General features: G+C 41.9%; 1 protein-coding gene and 1 pseudogene across 2 annotated transcripts in view; one reads left to right on the forward strand and one right to left on the reverse strand.

Annotated features, from left to right (window-relative positions):
• The window catches only part of LOC113457882, an 820-nt pseudogene extending 350 nt beyond the window's left edge, over window positions 1-470 (reverse strand).
• The window catches only part of Cdk19 (cyclin dependent kinase 19), a 140,457-nt gene that overhangs the window by 26,646 nt on the left and 92,717 nt on the right, over window positions 1-21,094 (forward strand). The gene's annotated exons all lie outside the window — the stretch shown is intronic.

The raw sequence follows: 21,094 nt of genomic DNA on the forward strand, positions 1-21,094 counted from the left end.
CCTTGCCCTGGCTTAGCTTGGAAACAGACCAGAAGTCAGAAGACTTTCTAGGGAGACTTGGGTCACACCAGAGGGCTCCATCGGAGGGCTCTTCTTTTTACTCAATGACGGGAGCCTTGGAACCTAACTCCCCAGAGACTCAGTGCCTGCCCCTGAGGTCTCTCCTGTGTTGACCTCTTTGGGGCTTGAAATCCCTAGCCCACTACTGCCTTTGGGTGTCTCAGTCTGGCTTCTGTGCTTGAGCTGGCTGCTGGGAGCAGATGCTGAACTTGGGAGGATGAAGGACGACGCCAGATTCTCTCTGCTCACGTGGATTTAGGTTTGCTGTCATCTGTTGCTGTTCTGATGCTCTGACATTTGTGCCACCTCCAATAGACGAGACACGTTGGACCCCGACATGTCCACTCTTAATTTCTTGAAGGCAGTTTGTAGGCTTTCTCCTCCTCTCCATCCTTGACTTCAGATTGCATTGTGAAAGTTCCTGCACTCCTATGGATGTTCTCGTTAATACTTGCAACTGGGGTACTCCCAGGGATTTGGCCCATCCTCAACCTCCGCCTGAGTGACCCAAATCCAAACCCTGCAGATAGAGCCCCTGGTGTGCTTTAAATAGTTCTCTCCCTATATTCTCAATAATTTCTGTTTCTTTTCTTTTCTTTTTTTTTGGTTTTTCGAGACAGGATTTCTCTGTGGCTTTGGAGCCTGTCCTGGAACTAGCTCTGTAGACCAGGCTGGTCTCGAACTCACAGAGATCCGCCTGCCTCTGCCTCCCGAGTGCTGGGATTAAAGGCGTGCGCCACCACCGCCCGGCAATAATTTCTGTTTCTAAGAAGAAAATGTGCTCTGAACTGTAGGAATCTCCATATTCTATTTTGCGAAGTTTATTTTTCTATTTAATTAACATCTTTTATCTTCCACATACATATATGGGCTCTCACATAATTAAAAAACAGTTGGTACTTTCTGTATGCATTCACGCCTTTTTGTTCTATTAGTTTTTTCAATAGCGTAAATCTGTTTGTTTGTTTTTTTTGTAAGTGTATATAGTAATTCAAGCTCAGTGAGTCAGTGTTTGGTATTTTTACATATTCAATTGCAAAATACATGATGACCTGTGGTGTTAATTTATGTTGTTGATTTTCCTGTCAGCTCTGAAGTCTGAATCCTTGGTAGGTAAGTAGACTTAGATAAACGTTTGCCATTTTATGTTTTGGGAAGTGTAACTTTAAATCTACATAGACTGCCTTGCTTCTGCTGTATTCATGGTTTCCAGGAGAGCTTCCTGTATGGACCTTGAGTGTGGAAGGCGGCAGACTCTTCAGTAGAAGAGAAAGAGTGTTATCTTCTAGTGTCACTGTGTGTGCTGGGGAGGCTTTCTCTGAGTGTCACCAGAGAACAGGGAAAACAATACAGCAAATGACCGCTGTGGTCAAATTTAAGATACATTTAATTCATATTGCTAAAATCAGGAGAGAGCGAGAGAGCGAGAGAGCGAGAGAGAGAGCGAGAGAGAGAGCGAGAGAGAGAGAGAGAGAGAGAGAGAGAGAGCGCGCGAGAGCAAGAGAGCTCTAAAACTCTGGGGCGGTGAGAGCACTCAGTGGGTAGACACTTGCTGCCAACAAGGCTGTTGCGTTTTAATCCCTGGAGCCCGCACAGTGGAAGGAGAGAGCCAGCTCCTGCAGGTTGGCCTCTACTGCCACATGCACACTGGCGTCTGTGTGCTTGCTTGCATGTACACACACAAGTAAATGTAACAAATCCTAGAAAACTGTATAGTGCTGGATGGTGGCTTTCCCTCTCTCCACTGTTAAGATTCAGAGTAATTAATAAAAAGAGAACACTAGTATATTGTCTAATGCACTGTCATTTTCTCAGACTTAGCCGCACTGTGGTTTCTTCCTGGGAACTTGTCCAAGTCATTATTCATGTTGTATTCTTCCCTACTGCTCCTTTTACTGAAAGATTGCTTCACAATAAATAGAAGGCAGCCTAATCCGTGACTCATGACTGGAGGATAGACATTCTTATGTTAAGTTCCATGTGCCAGAAATGCTGCTTTCCAATATGCTAATTATCTCTTCCAAACTTGTTAATATGCTCTTCTCTCAAGTTTGCTCTTGTTTTAGTAGAGAAACAAACACATCCCACATAGTTGTAAAATATGATTTATAGAAGCTTTTTTAATGAATTGCTTTTAAAGAAAATAATGAGATTGGATGAGAAATCGTGGCATACTTTTCTTGGGCAGTGTTTCTTTGATGAAAAAAGGGGCCATTTTGCCATCTACATGCCGACTATTATACTGTTGATGAAGTTTCTCGCTTTCCTGGAACAGTTCTGTTAGAGAGAGTGCTGTGTACATGCACGTGCACACTTCTTATGAACGTGCCTTGAGTATTGGGCCTCACCTCCATCTTGTGCAGTTCACACACCAGAGTGCAGCCTGTGAGCCCCATCTGCAGATTCTCTCTGTCTCTAGCTCTCTGTAGGTGCACAGGGGTCACAGGCATTCCGGATGCATCCGGCTTTTATTTTGATTTGTTTTAGGCTTTTATGAGGCATTAGAACTCCGGTCTTCACACTTGCATATTTGCATGACAAGTACTTCTACCTACTGAGACGTCTTTCTCAGATCTAGTAGTTTTTAGTTTTCATTTGGAGACAGGTCTCAGCCTTCTCGCTGTGTAAATCTGGCTGAGTTAGAACTCTCTGTTGTGGACTAGGCAGACCTCCAATTCTCAGATATGTTCTTGCCTTCGTCCCTTGAGTGCTGGGATTAAAGGTATACATCAACACATTTGGCTTAGATTTTTTTCTTTAATTAATAAAAGCAGCTTACATACTGCTATACTCCAAAGCATAAACTTAACAAGTTTAATAAATTAACAAGGTTAATTTGTAGATAGATTTTGAATAAGAATTAGAATAACTGTTTTTGTTTTAATTTTAGAGTAATTGTTTTATGTCCTTTGAAGATTATGCTCTTTTAGATATTGAGTAAGCAGCTGTACATCGCATCTCCTGTTCAGGATGTGCGGTTTATGTGAGATTGGGTGGTATGCATTGTTCAGTCTCTGGTTGTGCTCAAGATAGAGTCAGTCCATTTGACAGTCAACTCTCACTTCCTCCTGCTGCTTAGAGGCAGCAGTTTCAGGCTGTTTAGTGGGGTGAACTATAATTTTACATCTGAAACCCTGCCTTTTCCTTTCTTCAGTGACTATTTTTAATTTGTTGGTAATAATTGGAAGTGATTTTCTTGAACTTTTCTGTACTGTAGCATAAGTTCTAATAGGTTTTAATAATAAAAGTCTGGAGCCAGATATAGTGGAACCCGTTGAGAGACAAGGAGCAAACCACAGCCGCCTTACCTACTCAACTTCCCAGCTGAGAAAGTACTGAGCTCCTGTCTCCTCTCACCTTATCACTTCCTCTCTGTGCCCAGCCATGGCACTGTCTGTCTGTGCAGACCTCCAGACCTCTGTGGTTAGCTAGTAGCTAGCTCTGCCCTCCATTCTTAGGCAAGCTTTATTTGTACAACAAGATAGTACCGGGCCAGTCCCAGCACTCAGGAGGCAGAGGCAGGTGGATCTCTGAGTTCGAGGCCAGCCTGGTCTACAAGAGCTAGTTCCAGGATAGGCTCCAAAAAAAAAAGATATTACCACATTATTTCATTTCTAAATTAATTAACCATTTTTATTTGAATTATGTGCATTTATTTAATGTGATATGCTATGTATTGTTATTAAGAATCTCAAAGAATTACTCTTAGGAAAACAAAAACTCATCTCATTTATTCCCCTATCCCTTATTAGTTTCTTTGAGAAATGATATTAACTATATAGTTATAAAAATTTAAAAATTAATTAAAATTAGAAAGAAACTGTGTGTGTGTGTGTGTGTTACGTATGTACGTGTGCATATGTATGTGTCCATGGGGATGAGAGGCCTCACATTCTCTTTGGAGCAAGAGTTACAGGCAACTGGCTGTAAGCTGCCCATTATAGGTTGCAGGAACTGAATTTAGGTTCTCTGCAAGAGCAGGGCATACTCTGTTGAATCATCTGCTGAATCATCTCTCCAAGGCATCAACCCCTCACCCTGGTTTTTTGAGAGGGAGTCTCATGCCATTTTAACTCTTGTTATATAGTCAAGGTTGACAGTGAATTTCTGATTCCCTTGTCTCAACCTCCCAGGTGCCAAAGTTACAAGCACATCATCATACCTGGTTTTACCTGGTGCTGGGAATTGAACCTAGGGCTCTGTGAGTGGTAGTCAGGCACTATCTCAACTGAACTACATCCTCAGCCTGATACATACATACATACATACATATATGTATATATGTATATATATGTATATTTTATATATGAATGATGGGACCATTGTTTTCAAAGTGCTGTTGTTACAGGCTCTGTGCACCCTTCTGTTTCCACGACTTGACTTTCACATTTCTGTCTCCCTTCTAAGCTGTAGGCATTTGAACATCTCCTTTTACACACTACCAAAGTCCTCAACTTAAGTTCCCTGAAACACCCCAATCTGTCCGTTTTAACTCAGTAAACGTGCACTGTTCCTCATTGCCCAGCCTGCCAACAGGGCCATTCTTGGTTGTTTTTCACTTGCTTCTTTACTCTTGTTGTGCTGGTACTGTGCCCTAGTTATCTTTCAGATCCATCTACTCTCTTGATTTCTTCTGCCACCACCCTCATTTATATTATTGTCCCCATACACGTAAATTACTTACAAGGTAATCTTTACTAGTTAAAGTAGTCTCTACTTCTTCTATTGTGTCTTCACACCTCCAAACTACCCATAGGGAAACAAACTGTTCACGATTTTTAACTTTATGTTTAGGATGACGTTCCGGTTCCTTCATGTTCCTTCACATGTTCTGCTTCGTTCGGCCCTGCTTGTCTCTTTGTCAGTGTTTTCCCTTCCTTTGCTCTAAACCAGCCTTCAGACGTATCACGCTCATTTGCATGTGAGCCTTGGCCGTGCTGTTCTTTTCTCAGGAGTATAAAGACACAAAAAAATTTTCTGTGGTGATTAAAGCTGAATCCCTTCTGCTGGAATATTGCCCCCTCTGCTAAACTCACAATCTAGGAGGTGTTACTTACCCTGTCAGCTTCCGGTGGGATTGTAGCATGTAATAGGACTCAAGAGTCCGTGTTGGGTTGGTTTCTGCCATGTCGTGCGTACCATGAAAGTACAACTTTTTGCGGTTCATAACAAACGTGTTGTGCTGTAGGGTAGTACCAATTTGTGTTGATTCCAAAAGCTGATTAATGGTAAATGGAAAAGATAGCTGTTCAGTATAGATTAAGAGTACAGTAGCCCTTTAATCCCAGCACTTGGGAGGCAGAGGCAGGCGGATCTCTGTGAGTTCGAGGCCAGCCTGGTCTACAAGAGCTAGTTCCAGGACAGGATCCAAAGCCACAGAGAAACCCTGTCTTGAAAAAAACAAAACAAAACAAAAACAAAAAAACAAAACAAAAAAAAGAGTACAGTGGCTCCTCTTTACTGGTATTTACCTTTGATTTTAATTGGATAACAATTTAATTAGTGTCTTGGTTTTTAACTTATTAGTGATTTGAATTTAAAATTCTTGGATTGGCATTTGTATGAAATACTTAACTTGATAAGGCTAGATTTGCCTGAGTAGTTTGTTTTTAGAAATCTTATAGCCCAGGCTAGCCTTGGACTCACTGTGTAGGTATAGATGACGTTGGACTCCTAATTCCCCTGCCTCTACATCCCTAAAGGTGTGTATTAGTAGGACCATTAAGTAGACAAATTCTGGAGAACATATATGGAAACTCTTGGAAGAAAATGGCTATTACATAAGCAATTAATGATTATTATAGAAAAACCAGAAGAGGTAAAGATGCCAATAATAGTCTCTCCATTGTTAATAGTTTGTGTAAGATGTATTTTATAGTACACACAGTACACTTTGTGATACAGAAATGAGGAAATGGTTTTATAACTTGCTTTAAATGTTCTAATGCAGGGCTTGGAGGCACACACCTTTGATTGATGTAGGAGGCTCTTCTGTCTATGTGTTAACTTTCATTGGTTAAATAAAGAGACTGCCTTGGCTTTTTGACAGGACAGCAGCTTAGATAGGCGGAGTAGACAGAACAGAATGCTGGGAGGAAGAAGCAGAGTCTGGCAGATGCCATGGCTCTCCTCTCCCAGACGGATGCTGGTTAGACTCATGCCAGTAAGCCACAGTCAAGTGGTGATACAGATGATTAGGAATGGGTTAGATCAATATGTGTGAGCCAGCCGTTAAGGGGCTGGAGATAATGGGCCAGGCAACAATTTAATTAATACAGATCTCCGTGTGATTATTTCAGGCATAAGCTAGCCAGGTGGCCGGGAGCCAGGCAGCAGGAAGTGGCCCACTGCTCTTTTTACATTTGATTCCAGCATTTTGGAGACAGAGGCAGACTGATCTTTGTGAGTTTGAGGCCGACTTGGTCTACATAGTGTGGCCAGCCAGGGATATAAGCTAAGACCCTGTCTCAAACAACAGCAAAAACCAACAAACAGAAATAAAAACGGTTCCAACACAATTTTATTTGTATGTTAGTCTCTGAAAAAGATAGCTAACATTTTTGTTTGACTTCATGATTTATGTGCCATGTTGATTCAAATTTCAACTAAAATCTTCTAAACCAATTAACCTTTTCCTTGTAAATGTATTTCATAGATTGTTGATCTTATTGTATTAGGAAAGAAACAGTGGTTAGCATCAACTAGGAAAGGTATGCTCAAACCTACACTTAACTAAAAGAGGAGGGGCTGGAGTGATGACTCAGTGGTCAGAGCACTGGTGGTTCTTGCAGAGGACCTGTACTCTATTCCTAGCACCCACATGGTGGCTCACAACTGTCTGTAACTGCAGTTCCAGGGGAGCTGATGCCTCTGCTGACCACTTCACAGGCAGCAGACATTTAAACGGTGCATATACATATACTCAGGCAAAATACTCATTCCCATAAATTAGTAAGTCTTTTTTTTTTTTTTATTTAGGAAGATGCCTCAGTGACTCAGGTTTGAAAGAACCATCCATGATGGAAAACTAAGATATTTAAAATGTAAAAAAAGAAATATTGATTTTAGTATCTTGAATCTTAGTAATCTTTTTGAATATTTTGTTTTGAGTAAATTCTTAGGATTTGAAGTACTTTCATAGAGTATCTCAGAATGAGGCTGGAGGTTGCCTTGGGTCTAGTTCAGTGGTAGAAAGGAGGCTTAATTAGTCCCTAGACAAAATGGACCCAAGGAAACAGTACTGCTTGCTCTAATGATCTCACTCTATCTGATCCGACAGAGCTAGACTTGAGAATGACAAAATATTTGTATATTTTTCCATTCCTTGCAGACAGAAGCAGTTGCATTCTGGTGAATTTTAAGACATGCTGTTTACTATTCCAGGGAAAATATTGATATAAGGTTCTAACTATCATTTTTATTTGATTTTTTTTCACATGTATTTCTTTTTGTCGTTGAATTTTTGCAGTGCAGAAGTATGTGAGAAGATTTTTCCTGGGGAGACATAACACCCCCCCACACACCCTTCTCCCTTTACTCACCCCAGATAGATAGCCCAGGACACACAACATGTATACACACACACATATACGTGCATGTGTGCACATATACACACCCACCCACCCACACACTCCCTTTACTCACTCCAGCTAGAGAGCCCTGGACAGAGCAAAGTAGGGATCCCACCAGAGTCTCACTTGGTAAACCAGTGAGCTTGGGAGCAGAAATGACTCAAAGACAGATGCATCACCAAAGCCCACCCCAGCACCAGTGACAGCTCATAAAAGCTGGGAGCCTGGAGCACACTGCACAGCCTGCAGGCAGCTCAACTGGGTAGACAGTGTCCTTTCCAAGTGACTCAGTTGATGTAAACCTTTTTTGTCAGATGGGCTTGTCTCAGAGTCTATGTAGCTTGGCTTGTCTGAGGGTGAGTCTCCTCAGTCTTTACTGTTTACTCTTGGGAGGAGGGGCATAGTGAATCTGGTCAGTTTCAGGGACTTCCTGAAACTATTTTGAGGTGTTTACTTTCTGTCAAAAGGAGCTTCTGCTGCAGGATGGACTGTTTAATGGAGAAAACCCGCTATACAGCAGAGGAATCCAACTGGGACCTTGTGTGTGCTAGGCATGATAATTAATCTTCTTTGACAACCTGATGAGACCTGTAATCACCTGGGAGATGAATGGCCTTTGTGCATGCCAGTGGGAGATTATCTTGGTTGCATTAATTGAGGAAGCACCATTTTCTGCAAGGATCCTGAACATCAGCATGTGTCCATTGTTCTTTTCTGACTCTGGGTACAGTGTTGCCTTGACTTTCCTGCTCTGGTGTGCAGCAGCAGCGTTGAGCTGTTAACTGAAGTTTAGGCTTCCTTCTTTAGTCAGCTAGCAAGCACTCTCCTACCTTAAACGACTCCCCAGCCTGGTTCTCCCTTTTCCTCCCTGGTATGTTGCCCAGTCCAGCCTGAAACTTGTAGACATACCTAGGCCTTCCTTCTCTGTCTTCTGGTAATCTGGGACTGTAGGCGTGCTCCACCATACTGTTGGGCATGTATCTGGAAAAGGAATTTTTCTAGATTTTCTTACTACCATGGAAAATTTTAAAAGTAGATCAAGACTGGTAAGTTTATTTCTAGGCAACAGATACTTAATTTCTACTGCTTGTAAGTTTCCATGTTAGTGACTTCTTATTTGGAGATGGAGTAAGGGATATGAGTTACTTCCAAGTAATTTTAGTAGCTTATGGTAAGATCATAGAATTTTTAAAATGCTAACATAATTATCTTACAATATTTTTAAATATCCTACAAATAAACGTTCATAGCTATTTTTCCTTCTATGGAAAATAGACTTTTCTCTCTTCATAATATATCCTGATTACAGTTTCCTCTCACTTCCCTCCCAACCACACCTACCCCCTCCATCTCTCATTAGAAAACAAATAGGTTTCTAAGGGATAATAATAAAATATAGCAAAGAAAGTATAATAAAGTAGTAACTATCATATTGGAGTTGGATAAACAAACAAACAGAAGAAAAAGAGCCCAAGAGAAGGTCTGTGAATCAGAGACCCACTCACTCACATTCAGGGATCACATAAAACACTAAACTGGAAGCCATAATACATACACAGAGGACCTGGTGCAGACCTGTGCAGGCCCTGTGCATGCTGCCCCAGTCTCTGTGGGTTCACGCAAACTTTGATTATGTTGATTTACAGGGCCTTGTTTTATTGATGTCCTCCATCCCCTCTGGCTCTTACACTCTTTCCACCCCCTCTTCCTTGGGTTTCTGAGTCCTAAGGTAAGGGATTTAATAGACCCCTCATTTAGGGCTGAATGTTCCAGCATCTGTGTGTAGATTCACAAAGGAGTGGTCCCAGATTCCAGTATTTCTGAAGGGTATGGGGAGGGCTTAGAACCCTTGCTCTGAAAGTGTGAGGCCCTGAGTTTGGATCTGCCGTCTCCACATCCAGTGTGGGCGTCCAGCAATTTCCACATGGGTCTTGGGGATTTGAACTTAGGTCCTTATGCTCAGGCTTACACATAAAAAGCTGGATATGGCTGAGTATTCCTGTAATCCTAGCATTGGGTGGCGGAGACAGGGAGATTGGAGAGTTGAGGGAGCTTGCTGTCCATTCGCTCTAACAGAAACTGAGATTGCAGCTATGTGAGAGCCTGTCTCCAGGCCTTAAGGCAGAGGTAGAGGAAGACAGTGGGTGTCATCTTCTGGCCTCTGCATGCACGTGCATGGGCATCTGCATACTCACACTGTGTTGTGCGCTTCTACCACATACAACATACATACACAAAAACACATTTCTGAAATGATGTCTCTGCTCTCCCATGTTGCCTGTGGTAAACCCAACTTGAAAATGTCTAATTTTTAATATAAGACAATGTTTTACATAAAAGGTTTGGATTACACTAAATACTTGCTACTGGGTATGTTCTTAGACTAAACTTAATTTTTTTGTTTTAAGCTTAACACTTTTGATAGTCAGAATTGTAGTCATTACTGCAAATATATTTGTTTTAAGGTCACTTTGACTTTTAAGAATTTGACATTTTAAGACATTAAACATTTGGTTTCTTTGATTGTATATTTATCAGTCCAGCACTGAATTTAAGATTTTAGGAGTCCAACGAGAGCTGAACTAGTTTTGACTAAAAAGTAAGAGGTTGAGAATCCTGTGCACATATATCCTTATTAATAATATTTGTTATTGAACCATGATTGAAAAACATTGGTGTAAAGAATTATTTTAGTGGGGCTGGAGAGATGGCTCAGTGGTTAAGAGGATTGCCTGCTCTTCCAAAGGTCCTGAGTTCAATTCCCAGCAACCACATGGTGGCTCACAACCATCTGTAATGAGGTCTGGTGCCCTCTTCTGGCCTGCAGGCATATACACAAACAGAATATTGTATACATAATAAGTAAATAAATAAAATATTTAAAAAAAAGAATTATTTTAGTGAATTACTTTTATTTAAAAACAAAACTCTAATCAACATATAGAATGGTCGTATAAAACTAAAGCATAAGGAAATGCTGCAGTTAACTAGTGAAAAGACTGTTCTCATTATTTTGATTTTTTAAAACTTATTTGGAATTACTAAAATATTCTGAATTTCAATTCCAAATGAAGGTGCTACTGAAGATTGAAGATGTTTTACAGAGAAATAGATATTAGTGAGTTACCCAGGCAGTGGTGGTGCACGCCTTTGTTCCAAGCACTCAGTAGGCAGACAGATTTGTGAGTTCGAGGCCAGCCTGGTCTGCAAAGCAAGTTCCAGGACAGCCAGGGTGTTACACAGAGAAACCTTGTCTCTAAAAACAAAAAGCAAACAATTACAGTCCCTAGCTAATCTAAACGTTTATCCTTATACCCACAGGTAAGTGCAGTCCTCACTCTCATCGTGGAATCCTCTCTATGCAACAGAGAACATTGCAAAAACCCACAACCAACCAAAGTGCATAGTTGTGCAACACACAAGAGTTCCCACACGTAAGGCTCAGGGAACACTGCAGAAGGAGAGGCAGGAAGATTGTGAGAGCCAGATTGTTTGCTGTGAGACTGTCTCCTAGTAACACCAGAAGCTAAATCCATAGTCTCCCCAACATGACTGCCTACACCTGAGATGAACGAGGACAGCAGTAGACACGCTACAGCGGGGGGCGGGGCATGAGACTACACAAAGAACCACAGCAACTAAGGAGTAGTGAGAGGATGGGAGAAATAGTCTTCCCCAGAGAACAGGACACCAACTGGTTATCCAGTACTGAATGGTCACATCCAGAAGACAAACATGAGAAACGTTATACAGACTGAGCATCTTGTATTTAGTATTTAGGAATATGCATGCATATATATACACATACATGTAACAACAATTTCTGAACAAAAAGGCCCTGAATTTAAGGAGAGGGGGGGGTCTATTGAAGCATCTAGAGGGAAAAAAGAAAAGGGAATGACTTAATTATATTATAATCTCAAAAATAACAAACTATAACAGTGATACTGTATGTATCCACACAGAACTTATTTACATGCCCCTGTACTTAGCATTTTCAAACAAACTCATTCATAAATAGTGCAATAATAAAATGTCTTTTGTTGTCTATATGATAATGTAATGGCCATTTAAAAACAATTCTGAGTATCTTTCAACAAAGTCCTTGTATTATTTTAGATTCCTCTTATCGATGAATCGTGTCAATAATGCTCCCACCCTCCCCTTGTGCTTTCATCTAGTTAATCTCTAAATTATATAGTATTTCCTGTTCTTCAAGGCAGCATTCCCTCGAACCACGAACTCTAACAACGCATTCATTATGTACTTACTTGTATCCTTACAAAGACTGGCTGACTTTATTCCATCTCTTTCCTTACAAACTAACTCACTAACACAGTACTCCTTAGTTGCTGTGGTTCTTTGTGTAGTCTCATGCCCCGCCCCCCCGCTGTAGCGTGTCTACTGCTGTCCTCGTTCATCTCAGGTGTAGGCAGTCATGTTGGGGAGACTATGGATTTAGCTTCTGGTGTTACTAGGAGACAGTCTCACAGCAAACAATCTGGCTCTCACAATCTTCCTGCCTCTCCTTCTGCAGTGTTCCCTGAGCCTTACGTGTGGGAACTCTTTTGTGTGTTGCACAACTATGCACTTTGGTTGGTTGTGGGTTTTTGCAATGTTCTCTGTTGCATAGAGAGGATTCCACGATGAGAGTGAGGACTGCACTTACCTGTGGGTATAAGGATAAACGTTTAGATTAGCTAGGGATTGTGGTGGTTATAGGTCTCCTTTAAGATCCATGACTTTACCAGCCCTGGCTGGGTTGCCTATCCCAGGCATGGCTTCCTTCTTGACGAGTGGCTCTTGAGTCCAATTAGAGAACTATTTGTTACTATCAAGGTATGTGTAACACTACTGCACCTTTAGGTTAGCATGCCATGCTGGTCATTGTGGTTCATAGCCGGGTAGGACTGTTGGTTGCTCCCTTTGGAAGCTTGCATGGTGTCTTCTGGTACTATGAAGGATAGTCCATGCCTATCCTAAAGGAGGCATTTAGGTCACTCCAGCTCACAGGCCTCTGGACCCTGTATCTGAAGTGCATGGTGTCTTCAGCAATAGGGATTTACCTTCCATCTCTGGGGGGCAACCAAGGGCAATAGCTGATATGTTTGGGGAGTCTTTTGGAATCCCTGACAATGACAAAGAGCTTCTCATGTCTAGTGTTGGATTTTTTTTTTTAAATTTCCGAGACAGGGTTTCTCCATAGCTTTTTGGTTCCTATCCTGGAACTAGCTCTTGTAGACCAGGCTGGCCTCAAACTCACAGAGATCTGCCTGCCTCTGCCTCCCGAGTGCTGGGATTAAAGGCGTGCACCACCACCTCCCGGCTTTAGTGTTGGATTTTTTTTAAAGGTGTCTTTGACTCTTGGAAGGAGCATTGTCAGTCCAGATGTGGAAATTTCATTCTAACTATGTATGTATATTTATGCCTAGACTTGGGTTTGCATTTGTGTTTTCTTAAGCATCAATGAAGTCTTTATTCTCTTTAAATTCTTTGGCTTTAATTTCACTGAATGTGTGTGTGTGTGTGTGTGTGTGTGTCTTTAAACTCCATAAATTCTTTGAAGTTTGTGATTGCTCTTTGAAATTCTGGTCCTGGCATTCATCTAGCTGATGGTCACTGGCAAACATCTCTGTAGACTGGTAGTGTTTGGGAAAAGATACTGGTTTGCTCTTTCATATTTTTAGTATTTTTGTGTTGAGATCTGGGTATGTGGACTTCTTTTGTTCTAAATTGTAGTATGTGCAGGTGGGTTGGCCTGGAGGTTGGAAATGGCTTAGGAGGAATGCAGTCAGGTGGACAGAGGGGGCTAGGCTGTCGTATAGGGTGTGCCTGCTGGTCCAGTCCTAGAATGTGAGGGCAGGTCCGGCTGGGTGCAAAGGGTGGGTGGGATGTGGCATAGGAGAGGCCTGTGATTTAGGGGATAGGGAGGGTTGAACTTGGCAGAAGTCTAGATATTGGTTGTGGCACAGGCAAGGGTGGCCAGAGGGGCATAGACACTGGATATGGGACCTCGGTTAGATCTGGCAGTTGGAGGGGGTGGGTGGAAGGGAGGGTCAGATAGAGTCGTGGGGCTAGACAATAGAGATGGATGTCACTATCATTTATTAATTTATTTTTTCTTACTTGCTTTGAAAAAGGTAATGATAAAAATTTTAACTTTTTTATCTGTCCCAAGGCTGTAACACAAGCTATTAGGAGGTGGAGGCCCAAGGATTCAAGTTCAAGGCCTGCTTAAGCTGACTATCTAACAGGACCCTGGATGTAACAAGGCTCAGGATGTAGATCAACAGTAGTATGTTCTCCTGTCAAGGGTCTCAGTTTGGTCAGTACTGGAAAACAACTTGCTGTTACATAATAACAACAGTAGTTCCAAAGAAATTATCACTACTGTGATGGGTGAATATTGGATTCACTGAGTAATTCAGAGTGATAATAACAGGAAGCTAACTTTTGGTTCCTATTATTCCAGATACTTAGTCTCTGTTGCTTTTTTCTTGTGTGTGTGACTGTTTTAATTGGGGTTTCTATTGTGAAGAGACATCATGACCACAGCAACTCTTAAAAAGGAAAACATTTAATTGGGGTGGTTTGCAAGTTTAGAGGTTTAGTCCTGTATTGTCTGGGTGGGAAGCAAGACGGTGTGCAGACAGACATGGTACTGGAGCTGAGTCCATACAACTTGATCCTAAGGCAACAGGAAGTGAACTGTCTCTGGGCGTGGCTTGAGCATAAATGAGGCCTCAAAGCTCGCCTCCACAAGACCACACTTACTCTAAACAAGGCCACATTTCCCAGTAGTGCCACTGCCTATGAGCTTATAGGGGACAATTACATTCAAACTACCACAGTGACATTAAGCTTTCTGGCCTGCAAAATCAAATTGTCACATATTAAAGGAAAGGACATATGTTGATGTATTCCAGCATCTTCTTAGAAGTAAAAGAAATATTGGCAAGATTAAAGTGTCACAGAGTTTGAAGAATGAATGTCTTATAACGCCATAATTTTAGATTCCCAACTTTTGATAATGGTGTCATTTGAATTCTGTTAAGATTTGGAAAAGCAAATTTATAGGATGAATCTCTAGACTTGTTTTCTCTGGGATGTCAGAGGCAAGTGTGTCTTCACAAACAGTTCTGTCTCTCTGTTCTCCTGGCTTTTCCTCTTTTTTGAGTCCTTCAGAACTGACCTCCTTACCCATGTGCTTCTTCTAGGACAGCAGTACCCCGTCCACAGGCTCAGGTTTATCAAGTGTTAGCTCTAATCCGATCTCAGTTTTGTTTTTAGTCTTAGTTTATTCATCCCTCCTCACTGCATCCTCAGTTTTAGCCATGCGTGGTAATGATGCTTAAAATCCCAGCAGCTGGATTACCATAGGGTAAGTTCAATCGGGACTTCAAAGTTGGACTTGAGGGCAGCCTGTGCAGCATAGCAGGACACGATCTCAGAAAGCCCAAGCCAGACTATCCGCTCTCCCCTGGAAGACTCATTTCAACCTCTCCCTTCACCTGTCCTTTTTTTTTTTTTTTAAATATTCACTTGGGACTGCCGGTCCTCCAAAATGATTTCCAAGTGTGTATTTCCTAGCCTTACTCTCACCCCCATGCCATGAAGAGCATTGCTCTTGAGAGTAGAAGGACGTGGTATCAGAGCTGCCCTTAGATGCTGCTGTGATCTCTTCCTGTCTAGGTGGAGATCTTAAGCTCTTTTCAGATCAGAGCTAACAGTCTGTTTTCACCTCACAGTTTCCCTGTAGAAAGTTTTACATGCTTCAGTCTTACTTAGTCCTTCCTATAACATAAATGTCCTACTTTGTTTTCTATTGCTGTAATAAAATCCATGACCAACAGCGACTTGGAGAAGAAAGTGTTTATTTCATCTTTTTTTTAAAAATATTTATTTATTTATTATGTATACAATATTCTGTCTTATGCCTGAATGTTTATTTCATCTTAACAGTTACAGTCCATCACCAAGGAGGCCAGGGCAGGGACTTGAGGCAGGGACTTGGCAGGGACTTGAGACCATGGAGGAATGATGTTTTTTGGTTTGCTCTCCATGGCTTGCTCAGCTGCTTTCTAATACGACTCAGGACCAACTGCCCAGAGGTGGCCCCTACCCACAGTGGTGGGGGGGCTCCACCATCAATCACTAATTAAGAAAATGCCCCAAACTTGCCTGCAGACCAGTCTGGTCGAGGTATTTTCTCAGTTGAGGCTTCCTCTTTCCAAATGACTCTAGTTTGTGTCAAATTGACAGACCAATGCAATAAACCTTTTAAGGCAATTGTCATTGTGTTTGGAATGAAAGTTTATCTCCAGGTCTCAGTCTAGGTTGAGTCATTGTTTCCCTGGTGGGTGGTATTACTGTTCCCACAGTCAGACAAGGTAGTGGCCTTACTTCTCCCAGCCATCTTTCCAGTCACGTACACAGACAGGGTGGTTACTAAAATTGTCAGTTTTGATTGAGAAATGTGCTTATTTTTCACGTTTATTTTATTCACCTAATTTTTGGAGACAGGGTTTTGTGTATAGCCCTGGCTCATCTAGAACTCTCCATGGAGACCAGGCTGGCCATGAACCCACAGAAATCCACCTGTCTTTGCTTCTTGAGTGCTGGAATTGAAGGTGTGAGCCACCATGCTCGGCTTAGAAATATCTTTTAATCCGTCATTTCTTCCCATGTACTCCTTCGTCTTTTCTTACCTTGATGCTTGATGCAGCCTACCAAGTGTGCTCTGCCACCATTTTTCCCCTTCTGTAGCCATCACAATTAGCTTTCTGAGCAGTAATCTGGGAAGCTATCTTTTCTGTTCTTAGAAATACAGCCTTTTTTTTTTTTTTTTTAACCTCATTCTTTGCTGTCATTGCACACCTGGTTCTGAGTCATCCTTCTGATCATGTATTGTTTCATGCTGTCTGTTTGCCTGGATTCCCCAGCAAACTCTTTTCTGCTCTGGGAACTCCTTCCGTAGAGGGATGACCTGAGTGACCTTCAGCTCCAGAAGTCCCTCGCGTTGTGTGGGGCCTTCATTGTGTAACTCCTGAGGGCAAGGAGCACAGGGGTTTCTTGTTTTTAGTTACCTCTTACTCAGGGTGCCACAAGATGGGCTGTGATATCTGGGGTAGTCAGTGTCCCAATTTTGTTCTTCTCTAGAGTATGGCGTAGTACTGAAGGTCAAAGTATGGTGTACAATAATAGGACTTCTCTGTTTTCATCAGAAATAAAATAGATTTTAATCTTTATTTGAAGGCTTATTTTTATTGCAAAGGTTTTTAAAAAGATTTATTTGTGTGAACATGTGTGTATAAATGCACGTTTGTCTGAGTACATTGTGTGCATTTGGAGAGAAGAAGACGGTCAGGCACCCTATTGTGTCATTCTCTGCCAGTTTCTTTGAGACAGGGTCTCTTCCTGAACCTGTACAGGCGTGTGCAATATACTTGTACAGACAGCATTAGCACTTTAGAAAGATATGTGTGTAGACACACGTGTATTATGGGTGTATGTGTGTAGGCGCACTTGTGTTTAGGTCAGAAGATAGCTTTAGACATTGTTCTTCAGGCATCTTCCACCTTTTTGTTCTTTTGAGACCGTCTCAGTGGCCGGGAACTACTAAGTAGGCCAGCAAGCCCTAAGAAGCTGCCTGCCTCTGCCTCCCCAGGGCCGGATTATAGGAGTGTGCTTCCACACCAGAGTTGTGTTTTTTCCTTTCCCTTACAACAAGGTAGGTCCTTTTCAACCGGAACTGTAGCCCCAGTCTCACAAGTGCCTTCATGGTCTTCAGTAGTACTTGGACTTGTTCTGTTGCCACTTGGAGGGGTTCCAGGAAGGGGACACTCAGCATAGATGACAGCAGTAAGCTTCCCTGCCCCTCTCCTTCCGCTAGGGCCTTAAACACTGAGCTGTCTGACCAGCCCACATTCATAGTCTTTTTTTTTTTTTTTTGAGACAGGATCTCTCTAAAATAGTTCTGGCTGTCCTGGAACTCACTCTGTAGACCAAACTGGCCTCTAACTCAAGAGATCTACCTGCCCCTGCCTCCTGAGTACTGAGATTACCAAGACAGGTGCTGATGGAGGAAGGTCATTGCTTGATTAAATAAAGAAGCTGCTTGCCCTGATAGGTTAGAACGTAGGTGGGTGGAGTGAACGGAACAGAACTCTGGGAGGAAGAGGAAGGGAGGTAAAACGCCAATTCCTCTCCTATCTAAGGCACACGCGATGAAGCTCCGACCCAGGATGGACGTAGGCTAGAATCTTCTGGTAAGCGCACCTTGGGGTGCGACACACATGATTGGAAACGGGTTAGTCCAGGTGCGAGAGTTAGCCAAGAAAAAGCTAGATATAATGGGCCAAGCGGTGTTTAAATGAATACAGTTTGTGTGTTGTTATTTCCGGGCATAAGCTAGCCATGCAGGTGGCCGGGGTGCTGGGGACGCAGCCCCGCCGCTCCTATTACTACAAGGTGCCAAGTTTGGTGCCTGTGGTCTTTATGTTAAAGTTCTGACTATTGTCAAAGAGTCTTGTGTTCCCGAGACCTTGCCATTTCTTATGCTGAATCTCATGGTGCCTCTTGACCATTCATCGTGTGACAGCATAAGACGATAACTGCGGACACACACACACACACACACACACACACACACACACACACACCATTCCCTCTCAATTTTAAAACTTTGAATCTTAAAATTAAGGGTTTTCCAGGGTCTTATTAATTTAGCATATGAAAGTTATATTTAAACTTTTTTAAGTGAAATAATTACTAGGTTTGTTCCTTGTTTCTATCCATATAATTTAGGGTAGGGCCTATGCTTTAGTCTGTTCTCAAGCTTTCAAATTCCTTTGACAGCCTGGATATGAAATTAAAAAACTATTAATGTGATGTGTTAATTTTGCACTTTTTGACTTACTGCAAAAGATCTTAAAGTTTCCATAGCAACAATAACCTATCCAGATTGTGTAATATTCTTTACAGTATTAAAAATAAAACTGCAACTCCATGAGTTTCTGGAGCACTTCATGTAGGAGAACTGGGAGTTGAGAGATTTCAGTGAAAAGGAAGTTGTGATTGAATGTGGATAATTTGTCAAAAAGCTTTTTATAATTTTAAGAATTGATAACTTTAACTATTCAGCAGCAGATAGCTGGTAGTTATATGAATACTAGACACGAAACATGTGCATCGTGAGTATTTGTCTCAGTATCCCAAGCGCCCTGGGCTCCATGCATCCCGCTGCTCCTACTTCAAGGTAGGAGGTGGTTCTAGCTTTAACTGCTCTCCGTCACCTGCTTGTGCTCTTTAGTGGTAATGAATGGTCTGAGAAGCCAGGAAACTGGGAAGAAAGAGGAAAAGGATCGTAAAAGCTTTTCCTGATGTTTGTGTTTGCTCTCTAAAACATGTCTAATGAACCTGGTATGGGGCACAGGTCTTTCATCTCAGCACTCAGGAGACAGAGGCAGGCAGATTTCAGAGTTCAAGGCTAGCCTGGTCTATCTAAATACCAGACTAGAGCTTCAGACCAGTCAGGGCTACAGAGTAAGATCCTGTCCTAACTGCTCCCGTCATCTGCCTAAGTTAATCATGTTGAAAATACCAAAGATTATTAAATAGGCAGTTGTTTTTGGAGTATCAGATTATTTTGGATCTCCCTCCATGCTAACTTAAATCCATTATATTACCAGTACCATTAAGTAGCTTGATTCTTGCATCTTAACATGTGCTTTTAATTTTTGTATACTCTCAAGTGTACATTTAGATGTATATACTTAATAGTAGTATAATCTGTATATTTTTCTAATAATCCATAGTTCTTCATTGCTTTCCATGGCTTTGTTGTTGGGGTTTCTGTCCTGCTCAGTTCCCGCAATAGTTAAGTCCAAAGAAATCACATAGAGGTCTACATTAGTTATAAACTGATTGGCCTATTAGCTCAGGCTTCTTATTAACTCTAATAACTTATATTAGCCCATCATTCTTGTCTATGCTAGCCACATGGCTCGTGATACCTTATTTAGTGAGGCAGACACATCTTACTTCTTCTGTGGCTGGGTCACGACTGCCGACCAAGCTTTTTCCTCTTCCCAGAATTCTCCTGTTCTTGTTGCCCTGCCTCTACTTCCTGCCTGGCTACTGGCCAATCAGTGTTTTATTAAAATACAATTGACAGGGTACAAACCATTGTCCCACAGCAGGCTGTGATAAAACACTGACCAAAAACAACTTGGGAGAGAGGTATTATTTCATTCCTACCACTGAGAGAAGTTGAACAGGATTCTGGAAGCAGAAACAAAGCAGAGAGGAGTGCTACTTACTGGCTTGTTCTCCATGGCTTGGCTTAGCTTGCTTTCCTGCACAACTCAGAGTCACCTGCCAAAGGGTGGCTCTGCATGAGTGGGCTGGGCCCTCTCACACCAGTCATTGATCAGGAGAACGTCCCACTGACCTGCCCATAGGCCAGGTTCTCACTTGTGCATGAGTGGGCTGGGCCCTCTCACACCAGTCATTGATCAGGAGAACGTCCCACTGACCTGCCCATAGGCCAGGTTCTCACTTGTGCTGTCCTCTTCCCAGGTGACTCTAGGGGAGCCATTTTTTTTAAAAAATGAAAATAAAATAAAAGATGCTTAATTATCCTGATTGGCATATAATAGAAAAAATAAATAAAATATTTAGACATTTTATTATTAATCTATTTATTTATTCATTCATTTATGGGAGGAAAGCATTTATAATTCATTTATTTACCCAAAGTAGGTAATTAAGAAAATATTCAAAAGAACTTTATCTTCCCTCCTTCTGTTGTTTCCATCTGTCTGTCCGTCCATTCATCCGCCCACCCACCCATCCATTCATCCATCTATCTGTGGTAGAGATTAACCCTAGGGCCTTTGGCATGCTAGGCAAACACACTACCACTGAGCTACACCCCCAGATCACAATGGTATGTTAAAAGGTACATTATAAATAACATCTAAACTCGTTTGTTTACTATTAGCTACAGAATGGGAAGAATGAGAAATAGTTAAGTATGACAAATGTGCCAGTTCTTTGTTGTTGTCCTTTAGTAAAACCATCATGTCATGTGCATCATGAGCCTCTAATACAGAGGCTCCTGATCTTCCTAATGCTGTGGCTGTATAGATAGGTTTTGGTTTTTTGAGACAGGGTTTCTCTGTATAGCCCTGACTGTCCTGGAAGTCGATCTGTAGGTCAGACTGGTTTTGAATCCACAGAGTTCCACCTGCCTCTGCCTTCCAAGAGCGAGATTAAAGGTGTATGCGACCACTGTCCAGCTAAAGTTTACCAGTTCCCCTCTTTCTCATTTTTGTCAGGGATTGAACCTAGGACATGCTACTGGGAGTCAGGAGATCTCCACTGTGCTGTGATAGCTCCTGCCCTCCAAAGACTTTTTTTGGTTTTTCGAGACAGGGTTTCTCTGTGGTTTTGGAGCCTGT

Source organism: Microtus ochrogaster, linkage group LG9, assembly GCF_000317375.1.
Source record: "Microtus ochrogaster isolate Prairie Vole_2 linkage group LG9, MicOch1.0, whole genome shotgun sequence".
Lineage (NCBI taxonomy): Eukaryota > Metazoa > Chordata > Mammalia > Rodentia > Cricetidae > Microtus > Microtus ochrogaster.